The sequence below is a fragment of the Dermacentor albipictus genome, chromosome 1 (assembly GCF_038994185.2).
Source record: "Dermacentor albipictus isolate Rhodes 1998 colony chromosome 1, USDA_Dalb.pri_finalv2, whole genome shotgun sequence".
Taxonomy (NCBI): domain Eukaryota; kingdom Metazoa; phylum Arthropoda; class Arachnida; order Ixodida; family Ixodidae; genus Dermacentor; species Dermacentor albipictus.
In genome coordinates, this window is record NC_091821.1 from 123,784,432 (window position 1) to 123,798,141 (window position 13,710).

The window sequence follows — 13,710 nt, forward strand, 5'->3', positions numbered from 1 at the left end:
GAAGTGGTCAGCCAATGGCAAATACCACTGATGATGAAGGAGTATGACAAACCACCAGAAACATTTTGGAATTTGCAAGTATTGCAGTGACAGATAAAGTACCTTCCACAACTGCAAATGTTGACCAGAACAGGACCCTGTAGTACTCGACGAAAGACACGTCAGATAGGTAGTAGTGACGTGTGCAGAATGTCATGCGCGATGGCCCTACGTAGCAGTCTGTACCTTCTCTCTGTACGCTAATCACTTTTCTCTTTCTTTCTTTAATTTTTTGCACTTCATAGCTAATGATATTCAAATTGACTTCCAAATGGATGGTATTTTGTGGCTATGCTGAGATATTCCTTACTTAAGGAGCGTTTGGTTATTCTGTGTTTTGGTTATTCTTTAAAGGGCAGTGTGCTGCCACTATAAAATATATGTGTTCTCAGAAAAACTTATCAGAAAAAAATTAAGTTTGCAGGTACTACCTTGCATATGGACATTACCAGGTTCTTACCAAACCACGAACCTTGTGGCCAAATATGAGTTTCAATTTTTATCTCGTATTTGACGGCCTGATGAGGTTTATACGCTGTGATCTATTCCACCTTAAACGGTCGGTAAAAATAGTTTGAAATGATAATTTTATTGGTAACATTTCATAGACTTGATACATATAAACAAATAAACAAAGAAATGCGATTTTAAGAATACTCGGTACACCTGGAATGTAGCAAGAACACCATCACACCTGAAGAACTAGAGGAATTTAATTGAAGTTACACAAATATCCCCTAAGGCTCTGCACACTCTGCAGACTCTGCACCATGCACACTCTTCACCCCAAACAACCGTGCGGAAAACCGATTTAGCGAGGTAATTCAATTTGATCATTTCGGGTAGATCTCGACATGGATAATGAATAGCAATGCGAGTATTATCTGTCCGTATAAAAGAAAGCTTGTGCAACGGAATACCGTTACCTCAGTTCGGCTTTGTGCGAACAGATAATACTTGACCTATTATTTTATTCGGCAATCACCACCACTTCAACCTACATTCCCCGAGCCAACAAAGTACATGTTTCATCTTTATATGCCCTGAGTTTAACCCATTGCTCATATAAAGACTAAAGGAAGTGAAGTACTTTACTTACCTAACTTATCCATGCACTTGAGCAAAGTGACTGTGTTTACTGGTTAAAAAAACTCAACTAGAAACGTATGATAGTTTGTTCGATTCCATTGCATGGTACGTGCTCCGCAGTCCTTTCTTCTTAGATCGCACCTGTGGCAAAGGAGAACAAATAAAAACACCATGGGCCCATTTCCTAGACCAACTGACAGTTCGCACTAAAATGTACGAGCATCACATTTTACCATGTAAATCGCGTGAATTCACGCAAGTCACATAACATATAGATAGCTCAAGCCGTGCTATTATGCCATCACCATGGCATGGGAGGTTAGAATTAATTATATTCCTGGGTTTCACGTGCCAAGATCATGATCTGATTATTAGGCACAACGCAGGGGGGGACTTCGCATTAATTTTGAACATATTGGGCTTTTTAACGTGCAAATAAATTTAAACAGGCGTTTTTGTACTTCACCCCCGTTGGAGTACCGCCGCCGCGACCGGGATTGTACCCTCGAGCTCAGCACCGCAACCGCGTAGCCACTGGGCTACCGCGGTGCGTGGAGGGAAGGTTACGTGGCTGGTCTTATCGACTTTCAACCCTTTTTCGATGGGGACGTGGGGAACAAAGAGTAGCTCATTCGCGCTGGTCGTACATCTAGACACAAGAAACTGTGGTTGGCAGACAAAAGGACAAGAAAGGTTGGAAACAAGTGCGAAAGAACAAGCCACAACTGCAAACTTTATTGGTTGCGGAAACAAATTGTTTATAGTGAATCAGATGGAAAAGATGAGCGGTAGTAGGGCGTACGATGCTCGAAAATGTTGCCTTAAAGCAAGGCTGTAAAACTGGAGCCGGGAAAGGTGCTGAAGATCTGTTCTAAGCGTAAATGGTTCGAGAAAACTTCATATTTTTAAGGCGTCTGCGGAAAAAATCTCCGCGACACATGCCAGGACAGAACGTCGAAATTGCGTGGGTACATGGTGAGCAAAGATGTGAGTACTGATCAGTTTGTTAGGTCTAATTTATAACACTCAAAACAGCCTGCTTCACAAGAGATTAACACTGTAGCGAAAGCGATAATTTGCAAAGATGGTTCCTATTCATTGTGGTGAACGCACTAAAGTATATTACAATGGGAATGTGGTAGTTGCCCACTGGATCTCGTACATTTAATGCACCCATACAATTAAGTTAACTCGTTGGGTGTACTTGGCAGCTAACAAGTTTTGCTTACTATTCCGTAAACTATAGTTCCATGAACTATTTTTAGTTTGCGAATGTTTTATGGACGATAGCCTAATAACCTCCATACACTACAGCGATCTGCGCTTGAGCACTATGATGAATAGTTGTTATAGTGAGATCATCTCACGTGGTTTTAAGACGTTTAATTTAGCATAATAAAACAAGTGCAGCATAAATACGCGGTAGATTCTATTTTTCTTCCGAACTAGGACATTTTTTTCGCTTGTTATTTGTCCCAATGTAGGCAACGTATTGATTGCACACCGGAGTCTCACGAGATGATTATATTGAACACTTCTTTGAATAGACGGCGTAAGTCTCCCGGCAAGAAGGAAAGCCCAAATAATATCGATACAAGCAACCATAAAACAAATTATCCTCTTTTACGCGTTTGCATTCCAGCTGGACTCTGCCATCGCGAAGCTACCATGCTTTGTCGAATATGGCTAGGGGTGGCCTTCACTAAGTCTTTTGCTTTCCGAATCGGATGGGCCAATGACGCCTCGTGTGATGACTGTGGTAGCGAGGAGACTCTTCAGCACCTTCTCTGGGACTGTCCTCGCTGCAATTTACAGAGGCGTTCGTTCGCAATAGCGATAACGCACTTTGACCGAAGACCTCTAGCAGATAAACTTATTTTAATATGTCGCCATCACAAGGCCATCACAGTGGAGGGTGACGAGGGCACTGTTGCAGTTTTTAAAGACAACAGAATTGGACAAGCGGCTGTAGCCTGAACAGATGTTTATAGTGCTGCAAGTGCTACTGTGCTGTGCGGTGACAGTATGCGGTGACAGTGACCGAATGTGACTGTATGTGTAGGCCCATTTCTTTATCTCTACTTTGCTATCACTTTACCTCCACCTCCCCTCTCTCTCCAGCGTAGGGTAGCAAACCGGATCTTCCGATCTGGTTAACCTCCCTGCCTTTCCCCTTTCCTCTGTCTCTCTCTCTTTCTCCCTATCCGTTGTATTTTTTTGTTCAGAAAATGAAGCATCTCCTGTTATTCGCGACTGCAAAGTCTTACGTTAGTGATAGAATAATAGCCCAAAATTTGCAAAGCAATACCGCAGGGTAATGCTTGGCAAGAGCTTTGACAGCACCGAAGGGAAGCAAATAATGTGCATTGCCTCGAGCTGTCTCGACCGCGACGCTACTGCACTAAAGGTTAAAAGGAAAATTTTTAAATTATAGACGGGAACTTATTTGATATGAAACAGCTATCTCGGGAGAAAAATCAAGCTACACAAGAAAAGTTAACCCCAGTGTGGGAACTGCCTTTGTCGCTGCAGCCTCAGTATTCTTTACTCTACTTCCTACTACTTCTACCCTGAAAGACAAATGGGTTTTTACTCCTTGACTTCTGCATTTTGTCACTCAGGCTAGCTCGATGTTTAATGTTCCCTAACTGAGAAGCTCCTTGACACTTTGTTTACCTTGGCCACTGAACAAACTCTTTCCAGTTTGAACAAAGCGCGTATTTGATATCACGCCTGGGCTTCTCTTTACTTACAAGCTGAAATGGCCAGACTTGCCCACAGTAGTGACTCCGGAGGGATCACGCATCGCGTGCCATTCTCCCACTCCATTTCTTGAGATCTCTAAAGCTACCATGAAGTTTCATTCAGTGTTGTTGCCTTCGGCAGATGACTTGATTGAAAACACAGGTAAGCTCAGTGTTGATGAAAGAAGCGGAGAAATGTACTAATCACCCGTTTGGACAACACATTATAACGGACCAAACATCAATGAATAGCCTGTTTCCAGCAGACGACAGGGCGATATCAGAATGGTTAGCAGATGAACGAAGGGAACAATGCATTTGGTATTTCCAACAAAGTTTTCGAGGCTCTGAATTGCTCTGAACATTGAACCTGGCCACAGAAAACAATAATATGCGGACCCCAAAAGCTGTGAAATCGGTTCAAGCAAATCTTGCGTTGTTGTCCTTGTTTAGCGGTGGTAGGGAAGTATGTAGTAGTATAGGCTGGCATTGTTTAGCGACAGTTTGAAAGTACATAGAGTAGTGAAGTAGCTGGACATGCTTTCGGTGGGAACTACCTCGCTTAGCCGGATCTTGGTTAGCTGCAACTCCCCAGGCAAGTCTGGCAGAAACCAGAGCCTGTAGCACACGGTACGCACCAAAATGAAATCGTCTTGTAGGAAGTGTTTCTCAAAGTACTTATTTGCACCCTTAAACAACACGGGCTTTTACTGCTGCTGTGTCATCAATGCGCATCGACGCATACTTGCATCATGTTTCCGCTTAAGTTGGTGACTACATTCCAAGACGTTATTGGTGGTGTATCAAGGCTGCTCTGCTTCGCATTTACGATACAGCATGCGTTCGCATTCTAAACCACTGTGTTGGACTGAGCTCACGAGCCAATAACCCCTACCACATCGCCTATAAATATGGTCCGAACCCGGACCCTTCGTGACCCGTCTTTCAAAAAATCAACCACCCGCCAACAATGGCATGAAAATACGTCATGCACCAATTGAATGCGGCTTTACTCGTGCACATCATTATGGGCCTATGCAGGCAAACGTTTAGGACGGGCCTTGTGCACTGGCATTAATTAGATCCTCAAGTAGCCACTGTGGCTGAAAAGCAAAGCTTTTAACGACAATTTTCGCATGATATTGGCTCCTATATTTCGCACAGTAACTAGCAGGATGGCACAATAGGCAGCAAGGTCGAATATATTGCACAATGTGTCTTTGATCTCGGTTGTCTTAAAACAACAAATATTGGGATGTGCTTTTTAATGTGACACGACGTTTTCAGAGAAAGGATTCCTACGAGGTTTAGAGGCGCCTAAAATCATGGGAAGGACTTAAAAAAATAAACGGCGTTTCATCACACAGACTGAAAAATACGTTTGAGACAACGAAGGCCCGCGTCTTTATCCATGTCTTGTGATGGTGATACGGAGCCCATGTATTACGGCGAATTCATGACTAGGTGGAAGGTGCCACTACACCCCTGCTGATCTTACATGAGATTACGCGCTTTATTTCTGAAACTTTCTATTTCCGTCACATCAAACGCAAACGCTAGCGTAAATTTCTCCCATTAATACTAATAGCAGTGATATCAAATTACAATTTGCGGTTACCACGGGGTTATGTCCAGCAGGGATCCCACAAGTGTGCTTCGGATCTATAGCTTTGGCTGCATAACGACTGAAAGTTGTCTACGAATATATTACGCATGCTATCCGTACCGTTTGTGGTTTGGCTAATGTTCCCACCACTCTTTATTCTGTCTGGCTGCTGTTGTGGCAGTAATTCTATGTCGCTTGCTGCGGACGTGTCCGAGTTTTCAAACAGGGCGTCGCCGCCATCTTCGATGAAGGGCCTAAACCCTGACCTTCCGGATCTCAACGCTAGTGTTCACAAGCACGCCGATGATGATGCTTGGTCAGCGCAGACTTTACTGACTCTTTCGACATGAGGCAAGCTTGTTTGGTCGACTGTGGGTAACAGTAGTCTTAATGTAGTTTTGGCCTTCATTAGATGGCCGAGAACTGGGCTACGCAAACGTGTGGCGGCGGTGGTCACAAGCAGACGCTTGAGGACGTTCTCTGTTACAGTCCTTTACACTACTCTTGACTGGTTAACATCCCTGGCTTCCTTATATTCCTCTCGCTCTCTCTCTTACACTATATAGTTTACAGGCATGATTGCTCACGACTGTGTTAATTGCCATTCGTGGCAGTCCACTTTCGAAACTGACTAGTTTGGAATGCCGACGTTGCCAGCCCTCGCAGCCAGAAAGAGGTAATATCATCGTAACAATATTTAAGGGCACAACCTGTACATTTCTTTGTCTCATTACATAACCTAATGCTGTGCCGTCCTCGACGCTTTCTTGGCATTCAATTTGTTATTGCAATATGCTATACGCAGTATATAACCTCCCAACTCCACTTACTCATCTTAATCTCAACTATAATATCAGCTACATGAGTTTGCTCGTTAAAGGGAAGCTGAAACACTTTTCGAAAAAAATGAGTTCTCTGCGGCATTCTACAGTTTTGAGTCCCCTGAACACGAATATCTCGCTCAAAAAGGGCGGAAACAAGCGCAAGCGGCTGTTTTTTCATGAAAACGCGCACCAGCGCCTCAGGGTATCGCGCGAACGCCGCTGTTGCCCGTGATTGGTCGGAGCCGCTGTGACGTCAGTGGCGGCAGTCGCCGGTCGGCGCCGCCGTTTGAGAGCGTAGCACGCTGTTCTGTTCTGGCTGCATAGCTGAGTTGTAAGCATTATGGAACGTTCTCGCTGTCTCGGACAGCGAGACAGCGCTTGTATTTTCGCCGTACATGTTCGAACCGACAGCCGATACAAAAAACTATGGCGGCAACGGCGGCAACGACGATGTTGAGCGTGCCAAAAGCGAGAGCGATGTGTACACCTTCTCGCGCGCTGGAAATCTTAGCTATTACGTATGCTTTTTTTTTTCATATAGCTGCACGTTCCAATGACGGGAGAAAAAATGCGCTAAAGTGTCACTGGGAACTTGCTGCTGGAAGAATGCCGAAGCACTAACTTCTCATTAGATTGTAAACACGGGTACAATTCCGCGATGTCAAGCACCTTGCCGCTGCTTGTATGAAGTCCCGTGGTTTTCTGAGCGTTGATACACGATCGCGAACATAAGTGCCGCGTTTCAAAGCGCGCTCATGCAGTGCTGCGAGGTACAGTCATGGAAGTTGCTTATCATACACATCCAGATCGAGATGGTCAGGGGGATTATATGTGCACTATTCAGAACATGGTTCGACGACTTTGCGATTGTGGCTCGATCAAGAATCGGTATGCGCGCTCCATGCTAGTGTTGACATAAAGATATTAGGCAGTTTTAGCACCGCCGTGTGGTAAACATGACAACTGCAACCGTACGTCGAATGTCACTAGGCAAGCCTATACTCAAATTTATACCTCAGGTGCAACGCTGTGGAAGCTACGCACGAAGTCCGGTTACCAAAATTTATTACTGCGCGCGTTTCCGTCTATGGTTCGCAGCGTGCCAGCGGCATTTGCTCGCGCGAGCATGCACGTGAAGCTGCCGCGACGGGCTGCAATTAAAGAATGCCGAAAAGAAAATTGATTTAAAAGGACGTGTTAGCAGCCGTATAAGTACACGGATTGTTTCTATGGGTAAATTCTTTTTTTTTCATTCAGAACTGAGCTTATATATGAAAAGTTTTCTCAAAAATCGGATCAAGAAACACCGAACTTTTTCTAAGTGCGAACGCAGCCACTGCAAGAAGTATCTCAAGCCTCCACAGCGTTGCACCTGATGTATGAAACGTAGTATAGCAACGCTAGCAACAACGCGTTTCCGCATTTGTCGTAAGGCTATCCGGCTATCGCGGAAATGGTCCGAGCACAGCACAGTTGATTTCGTCGGCACGAACTTATCTCTCCTCACCGCACTGCGCTGCAAGCTTCTTGTGCTTCGGGAACCTGTGAAACACCACATCGTCTCGCCCGCGTGTGTTCGCGCAGCCGATTGCTGCACAGAACGAGGGCATGTTGGGCGCCCTTGGCTGTAGGCACTCACGCAGCACAGAAGGAAAGAACAGTCTACGAAAATCGCAAAACAAACGTGATCGGCGGCGGCGGCAAATCTCTCGTAGCGTCGTTCAGTAAAGCGCAGGACGGAAGGAGGCATGCCAGCGCATGCCAGCACGCCGGTCCGGCAGCTCGGTCCCCGCCAGTGACGTCACTCTCGCCGGTTCTCTCCTCTGGTAACCTCCTCACCCGGCGCTCCGGGAAGCGATGGGGGCGTGTCCGCGGGGGTGATTTAGAAAGGATTTCCGCCCCTTATATTAACAAAACGAAGAAAAAAATTTTCGGAACCGTAAATTATTAGGTCTGTTCTTCCCAATCCCAGCAATTCATGGAAATTGAAAACCGCTTCAGCTTCCCTTTAATCCTTACCGCTGTCTTCCCGTCTCTTGACCGTTACCTCTACAATTATCCATTCCATGGCCCGTAACGTGGTCCATAATTTTGTCTGAAATTCATTTGTTATCTTTCGGTTATCGGATGCGTGGCCCCGTGAGAGCCAATGACGAAATGCGAAAATATTTGATAATAAAAACTCGTTGCAAAATACGCAGCGTCGTTCTCTACGTCCTCAGGATGTGGGTCCATCATATGGAAATTAAATCGGGGATCATGCCATGGAACTGAGCGCATTTGTCACGGACCGCTAAACTTTTAACGATATTCTCACACGCAGTGCTTGATCCTTGCGTGCAGAAGCAGCCGTATTGGCGCGTCTGGTTGAGCAAGGCTTCAAACAGGAAATAGAATCATATGTACAGAATAGGTTTCCAGCCAAGCTCAAGAATTCAACAGACCGATATAACAAGCAGTTTCAGTACACCACCGCTAAGACAGCACCGCTCAGTGTGTCGTTGTGCCAGTAGTCCCCGTCGCCACTAGCATCGGCTTTCGCTGTCTTCTTATCGGCATTTCAGCTGGACATCGGACGTTTCTTATCGAGTGAATCGACCGTCATTAATGCTCAGCGACTATTGAGTTTACATACAGCGTGCCAGGATGCTTTAGCTATAATAAGAGTAAAAAAGGCATTGGATTCAAAACAACAGTTAGACTCAAAAACAACAGTTAGAATGAAGCCGAAATATCACCAGGACCCGTGAGGAGGACAGGATAAGTGCTTCGTTTTGCGCTTTTTCTTGCCTGTTTCTAAATATATAGAAACGAAGTTACTATACAGTGCTATCCGTAGAGCGGTCGTCAGTTTATAGAAAGAATGAAAATGGCGAAATATTGTTGAATTCGCACATCTCGCGAGCACTTGATGCTCGTTCGCTCGTTCCATGTGGTGTGCATGGGTAGAATTGCAGGGCCTGTATTTTTGTTCTAAAGATTTTAAAAGCTTTAGTGCTTACTGCTGCTCTGTCCCCACCCAGACTTATCACCAAGACAACGTTTTTCGCTCCACATTTTTCAATCAAACTCTCGTAATCGTGGTCTGGATGGTTCGTACTCCACAAGCAGCGAAACTCCACGTCAACGTATAGAAGCTCACTGTTGCAATAACGAGATGCGCTTACGACGGTGCTTCAATTTTTTTCTGTGCGGTTGCTAGACAGACAAAATATCCTGTACTTTACTTCTTTTTGTGGAGGGCATGCACATTTTTTTAATGCGACCCTTATGCGTCATCTGACCAAAATTAATGTCTGGGTGAGCGCTAAATATTTGTTCATATTTTCTATAATGAAAAATACGAACAGTACAACTTATCACAGTATAACTTCACAGTATAACATCACAGTATGCCTTACCGTGTTCTATTTACAAACTTCTAAATAGTACAGCAATGTTGTATTGACTCACAGAAGTTCATACTACATCTCACAGCCGTTACCACTTTTCCGGAGATGTTGCGAAGCGACTGTAACAACGACCCCAGCTAACTAAAGCGTGTAGCCGATGCAAGTGTGATGAGAGGACTACTAGCAAGATGGCGGTGCACAGCCTAGGAATATTTCGGGTGAAAACCGGTGGTATCGGTCTTGTTACTGCATTGTTTGAGTTTGACGCCAAATATACCGTTGCTCATAATAATCGAAATAAATTATTTGGTCAGACAGCCAAAAAGACTACGACTAATAGCGAAAAAGGAGGAAGAAGAGAGGGAAGCACAGGGAGCTTAGCCGTGGTAAATGGGTCTGGCTACCTTGTTCGAGGGCATAAGGGTAAAGAGAATTGAAGATAATATAAATACAATATAACAATTCTAAAGAGATTTTAAAGTATAAGCAGAAAAAAATAATGCACCTAAACATGACGCAGCACACGTGACGTGACGTAGCACCTAAACGTTACTCATTGCACATTAAATAAAAAAAAACTAGTGAACGCGTTCTACGCTTTCTGTGTTCAAAATGCAAGTCTAGTTGTTCTTTCCTCGGATTAAGATCTAGCGTAAATAGCACGCTAACTTAGCATAGCTGGTCGTGTGTTGCATTAATTCCTGCCTCCCAGGATACGAAGACAGCAAAGGTAGCGGTACTTAAAGAAACGCTGTCTTGTGGACATAGTGAATTTCTTGTTGAAGCTCGTTAAGAAACGTCACAGCATCGAACTCGTGCTGCGTCTTTGTAGCACAAGCCGCACGAGGCATCTTTGCCTCGACATCACATGTAGGACAGCTGATTGATGGTCCATACGAAGTGGGCACGCAAATATGAACGAGCAGCGAAGCTTATCTTGTATTATCTGTGTACTTTCATAACTCAACGCTTAGCAGTGGGAGCTACGCTTCATTTGTGCGACATTATGATTACAACCGCTGAGTCTTCGCGCAATCTACGCGTTGTGGAGTATGTCAATGTCCAAAAGTGACAAAATTTTTACATCTTGGTTGCAGAAACATGGCCTGTATATGCAAAAATTCTCGTCGGCAAGCCCCATTCGCGATTAGTTGTCGCTATCAGGAGTGGCACAGAAGCTTAGTAAATGCAATTCCTGATAACGGCGTTATGTATACTAAATTTTAGTCCTGCATTTAAGGTGCAAAGCCACTGCACTACATAATTACCCTACTATAAAATTTTCGGTAAAATATAGGTGCTACATAGACGAAAAGTTAGAGGCGTTAATGAATTGGGAGTTTTACGTGCTAAAACCACAGTCTGATTATGAGGCACGCCGTAGTGGGGGGGACTCTGGAATTTTTGATCACTTGGAGTGCTTTAACGTGCACCTAAATGTAAGTACACGCTTTCTTTCGCATTTCGCCCCCACCGAAATGCGGCCGCCATGGCCGGGATTCGATCCTGGGACCTTGTGCTTAGCAGCCGAACACCTTATCCACTAGGCAACCACGGCGGGTAGAGGCGCTTGAAGCAACATGCGTGAACCATCGAAACGTTTTTTTTTGCGCTCTTTCTAAGGTCACGTGGTAATATTTAAGGTATATTTACTATGTTACTGTACACAACTTTTTTTATTTTTTGTTCCTCACATATATATATATATATTTAAATCGCTTGCAGTACTATATAGCGTCGTTCGGTCTGTTGAGAAAGATTACCTTAAGATGTTCACCTTACTTACGCGAGAAATAACACTGTCCAAGTTGCTAATTAAACATCATCATCATCATATTTTATGTCCACTGCAGGACGAAGGCGTCTCCGTGCGATCTCCAATTACCCCTGTCCTGCGCCAACCGATTCCAATGACTAGCGCCTGAAAATTTCTTAATTTCGTCGCCCCACCTAGTCTTCTGCCGTTCTCGACTACGCTTCCCTTCCCTTGGCACGCTTTCGGTAACCCTAATGGTCCACCGGTTATCTAACCTACGCATTGCATGACTTGCCCAGCTCCATTTATTTCTCTTAATGTCAAATAGAATATCGGCTATCCCTGTTTGCTCTCTGATCTACACCGCTCCCTTCCTGTCTCTTAACGTTACGCATAATTAGAAAGGTTAACTAAATAACTGTTCGCTTATTCACTTAACAGTACATGTTACAATTGCAAAATTGAAGAATAGTATCGAATTCATATCTGGTTAGCAGAAATTGTATAACAAGTACACTTTTGAGACGTGCACACCAGATATTTCCTAGATGTGCTTTCGCGTTAAACTTAATACCGAAGTGCTAAACACAAAATTTTGGGAAAATGTATGGTGAAATGCCTATGTATTTCGTAGCACACCTTAAGGCCGGATATCTCGAATGTGGCGCAAGTCTTAACGGACTTCCGCTAAGCAAGCAGGACTTCACTACTGCACGGCTTGAATTTCGAAACTGCAGCTTGTGCCACGATGTGAATAATTAAAACGTTAATTGAAGAATATTTTCATTAACAACCTGGACATCCTTATTTCTCACACAAGTTATCTCCGCTTCTTCAATAAATGCACTTGAACAGGAAAAAGAACTCTAAACGTAGAGACGATGTTTTTTTTTTTTTAATCTGTCTGAACTAAAGAAAAACAGGCGGTATGAGGGTACGTGACGGAATCTACCATTTTCTCCTTAAGGAGATAATTCGCATGCACTAACGGGCCTTTGTTATTTAAAATGTGCACCGCAATCCTAAAACGAGCGTTGTTGAAGAGCAATTTCCAATATTCGGAGTGCTGCCGCCGACAGAAAACATGTGCGTTCTGTTTAGCTTTGTACACTGAAATAACACTATAGCTAGCAGTCATAAAGCGCTTAAAGCAGCCTTGCATTAGGCATCGACACGTAAACAGTTGCATTCACTTAAATATTCACCATAGGCCAATCTCTTGTGGTACACTTATAAGCAGCGTTCATTGGTGAACGCCTGTTCATAGGTATATCTCTTATGCTACTGAGCGGCACAGCGTGGCGCATCCCACAATACCCGAGTTCGTTCTCTTCATTTATTTTTTTCTTTGTGCCTATACACATATGAGCATTCCAAGCCTAGTCCTAAAGCTTCTGCAATAACACAATCATTTCAGTTTCAGAAGACCAGCTTATACCAAGTTCATAGCCGCATGGCATTTCACTAGGTCTTCCAGCCGACCACCAGGCCTTATTAAATTCAGAAATGAATTTTTTATTAACTTGTTTTTTCTCTTCGCGCACAACTCGCCAAGCACTGGACTTCTCATGCAATATTGTCTACAGTAAAGTTTCTATGTTAGAACACAAAAAAAGCCGTCGGCAGGACAGAAACTGAAAGAAAAAAATTAATATGTTGGCTAGAGCAATTTCTCTAAGTTAGGTCTCCTTGAAGGGCACCTTGAAGTTCCGCAACTTTTCTATATTCGGGTCCTCTGCAGCCAGGCTGAGCTCAAGAGTCTGTCTCCGTCTCTTCATTCGTCATCTTGTTCATTTTTGGTTCGCAAGTTTTGAGCAAGGCGTAGAGCGACATTCTCTGCGGGGGCGCGCTTCGAAGAGGGCCACAGTATAGCCGATCCCGGGTCCATCACTTCGCCACAGTAAACCCAGAATCCTTTCGTGCGCCCTCCCCACCCCACTGCCCCCGGCGGTCACTGTTTTCGAAAGGGTGCAGCCACCGGCATCCTTCTTTTGTATCTTTTACGAAATCATGCGTTCGCGTAGTTGCGAGCAAAACCAACGTGTGTCCAAGTGGAGTGCAAACTTGCAGGACAGGTGCTTCTGAAAAGTGAACTCATCGCTACAAATGTAAACGTGCGCGCGCTTTTTTATTCTTTCTTTTGGTTGATTTTTTTCATGGTCTTTTTTTTTCAACCGCCTTCTCTGTGAGCTTAGCGGTAAAGTTGGAGGATTGGAACCATCCGCGTAACTACAAAAGTTGCACCAACAAGACGTCGCCT

At 44.2% G+C, this 13,710-nt stretch overlaps 1 protein-coding gene and 1 long non-coding RNA gene across 4 annotated transcripts in view; one reads left to right on the forward strand and one right to left on the reverse strand.

Annotated features, from left to right (window-relative positions):
- The window catches only part of LOC135904809 (G-protein coupled receptor dmsr-1-like), a 1,021,428-nt gene that overhangs the window by 441,713 nt on the left and 566,005 nt on the right, over window positions 1-13,710 (forward strand). The gene's annotated exons all lie outside the window — the stretch shown is intronic.
- Window positions 1-13,710, reverse strand: part of LOC135904838 (uncharacterized) — a 126,996-nt gene that overhangs the window by 12,611 nt on the left and 100,675 nt on the right. For both annotated transcript variants that reach the window (XR_010565227.2, XR_010565228.2), the window contains one exon: window positions 1,139-1,269. This is a non-coding gene — a long non-coding RNA (uncharacterized lncRNA). The remainder of the gene's footprint in view (window positions 1-1,138; window positions 1,270-13,710) is intronic.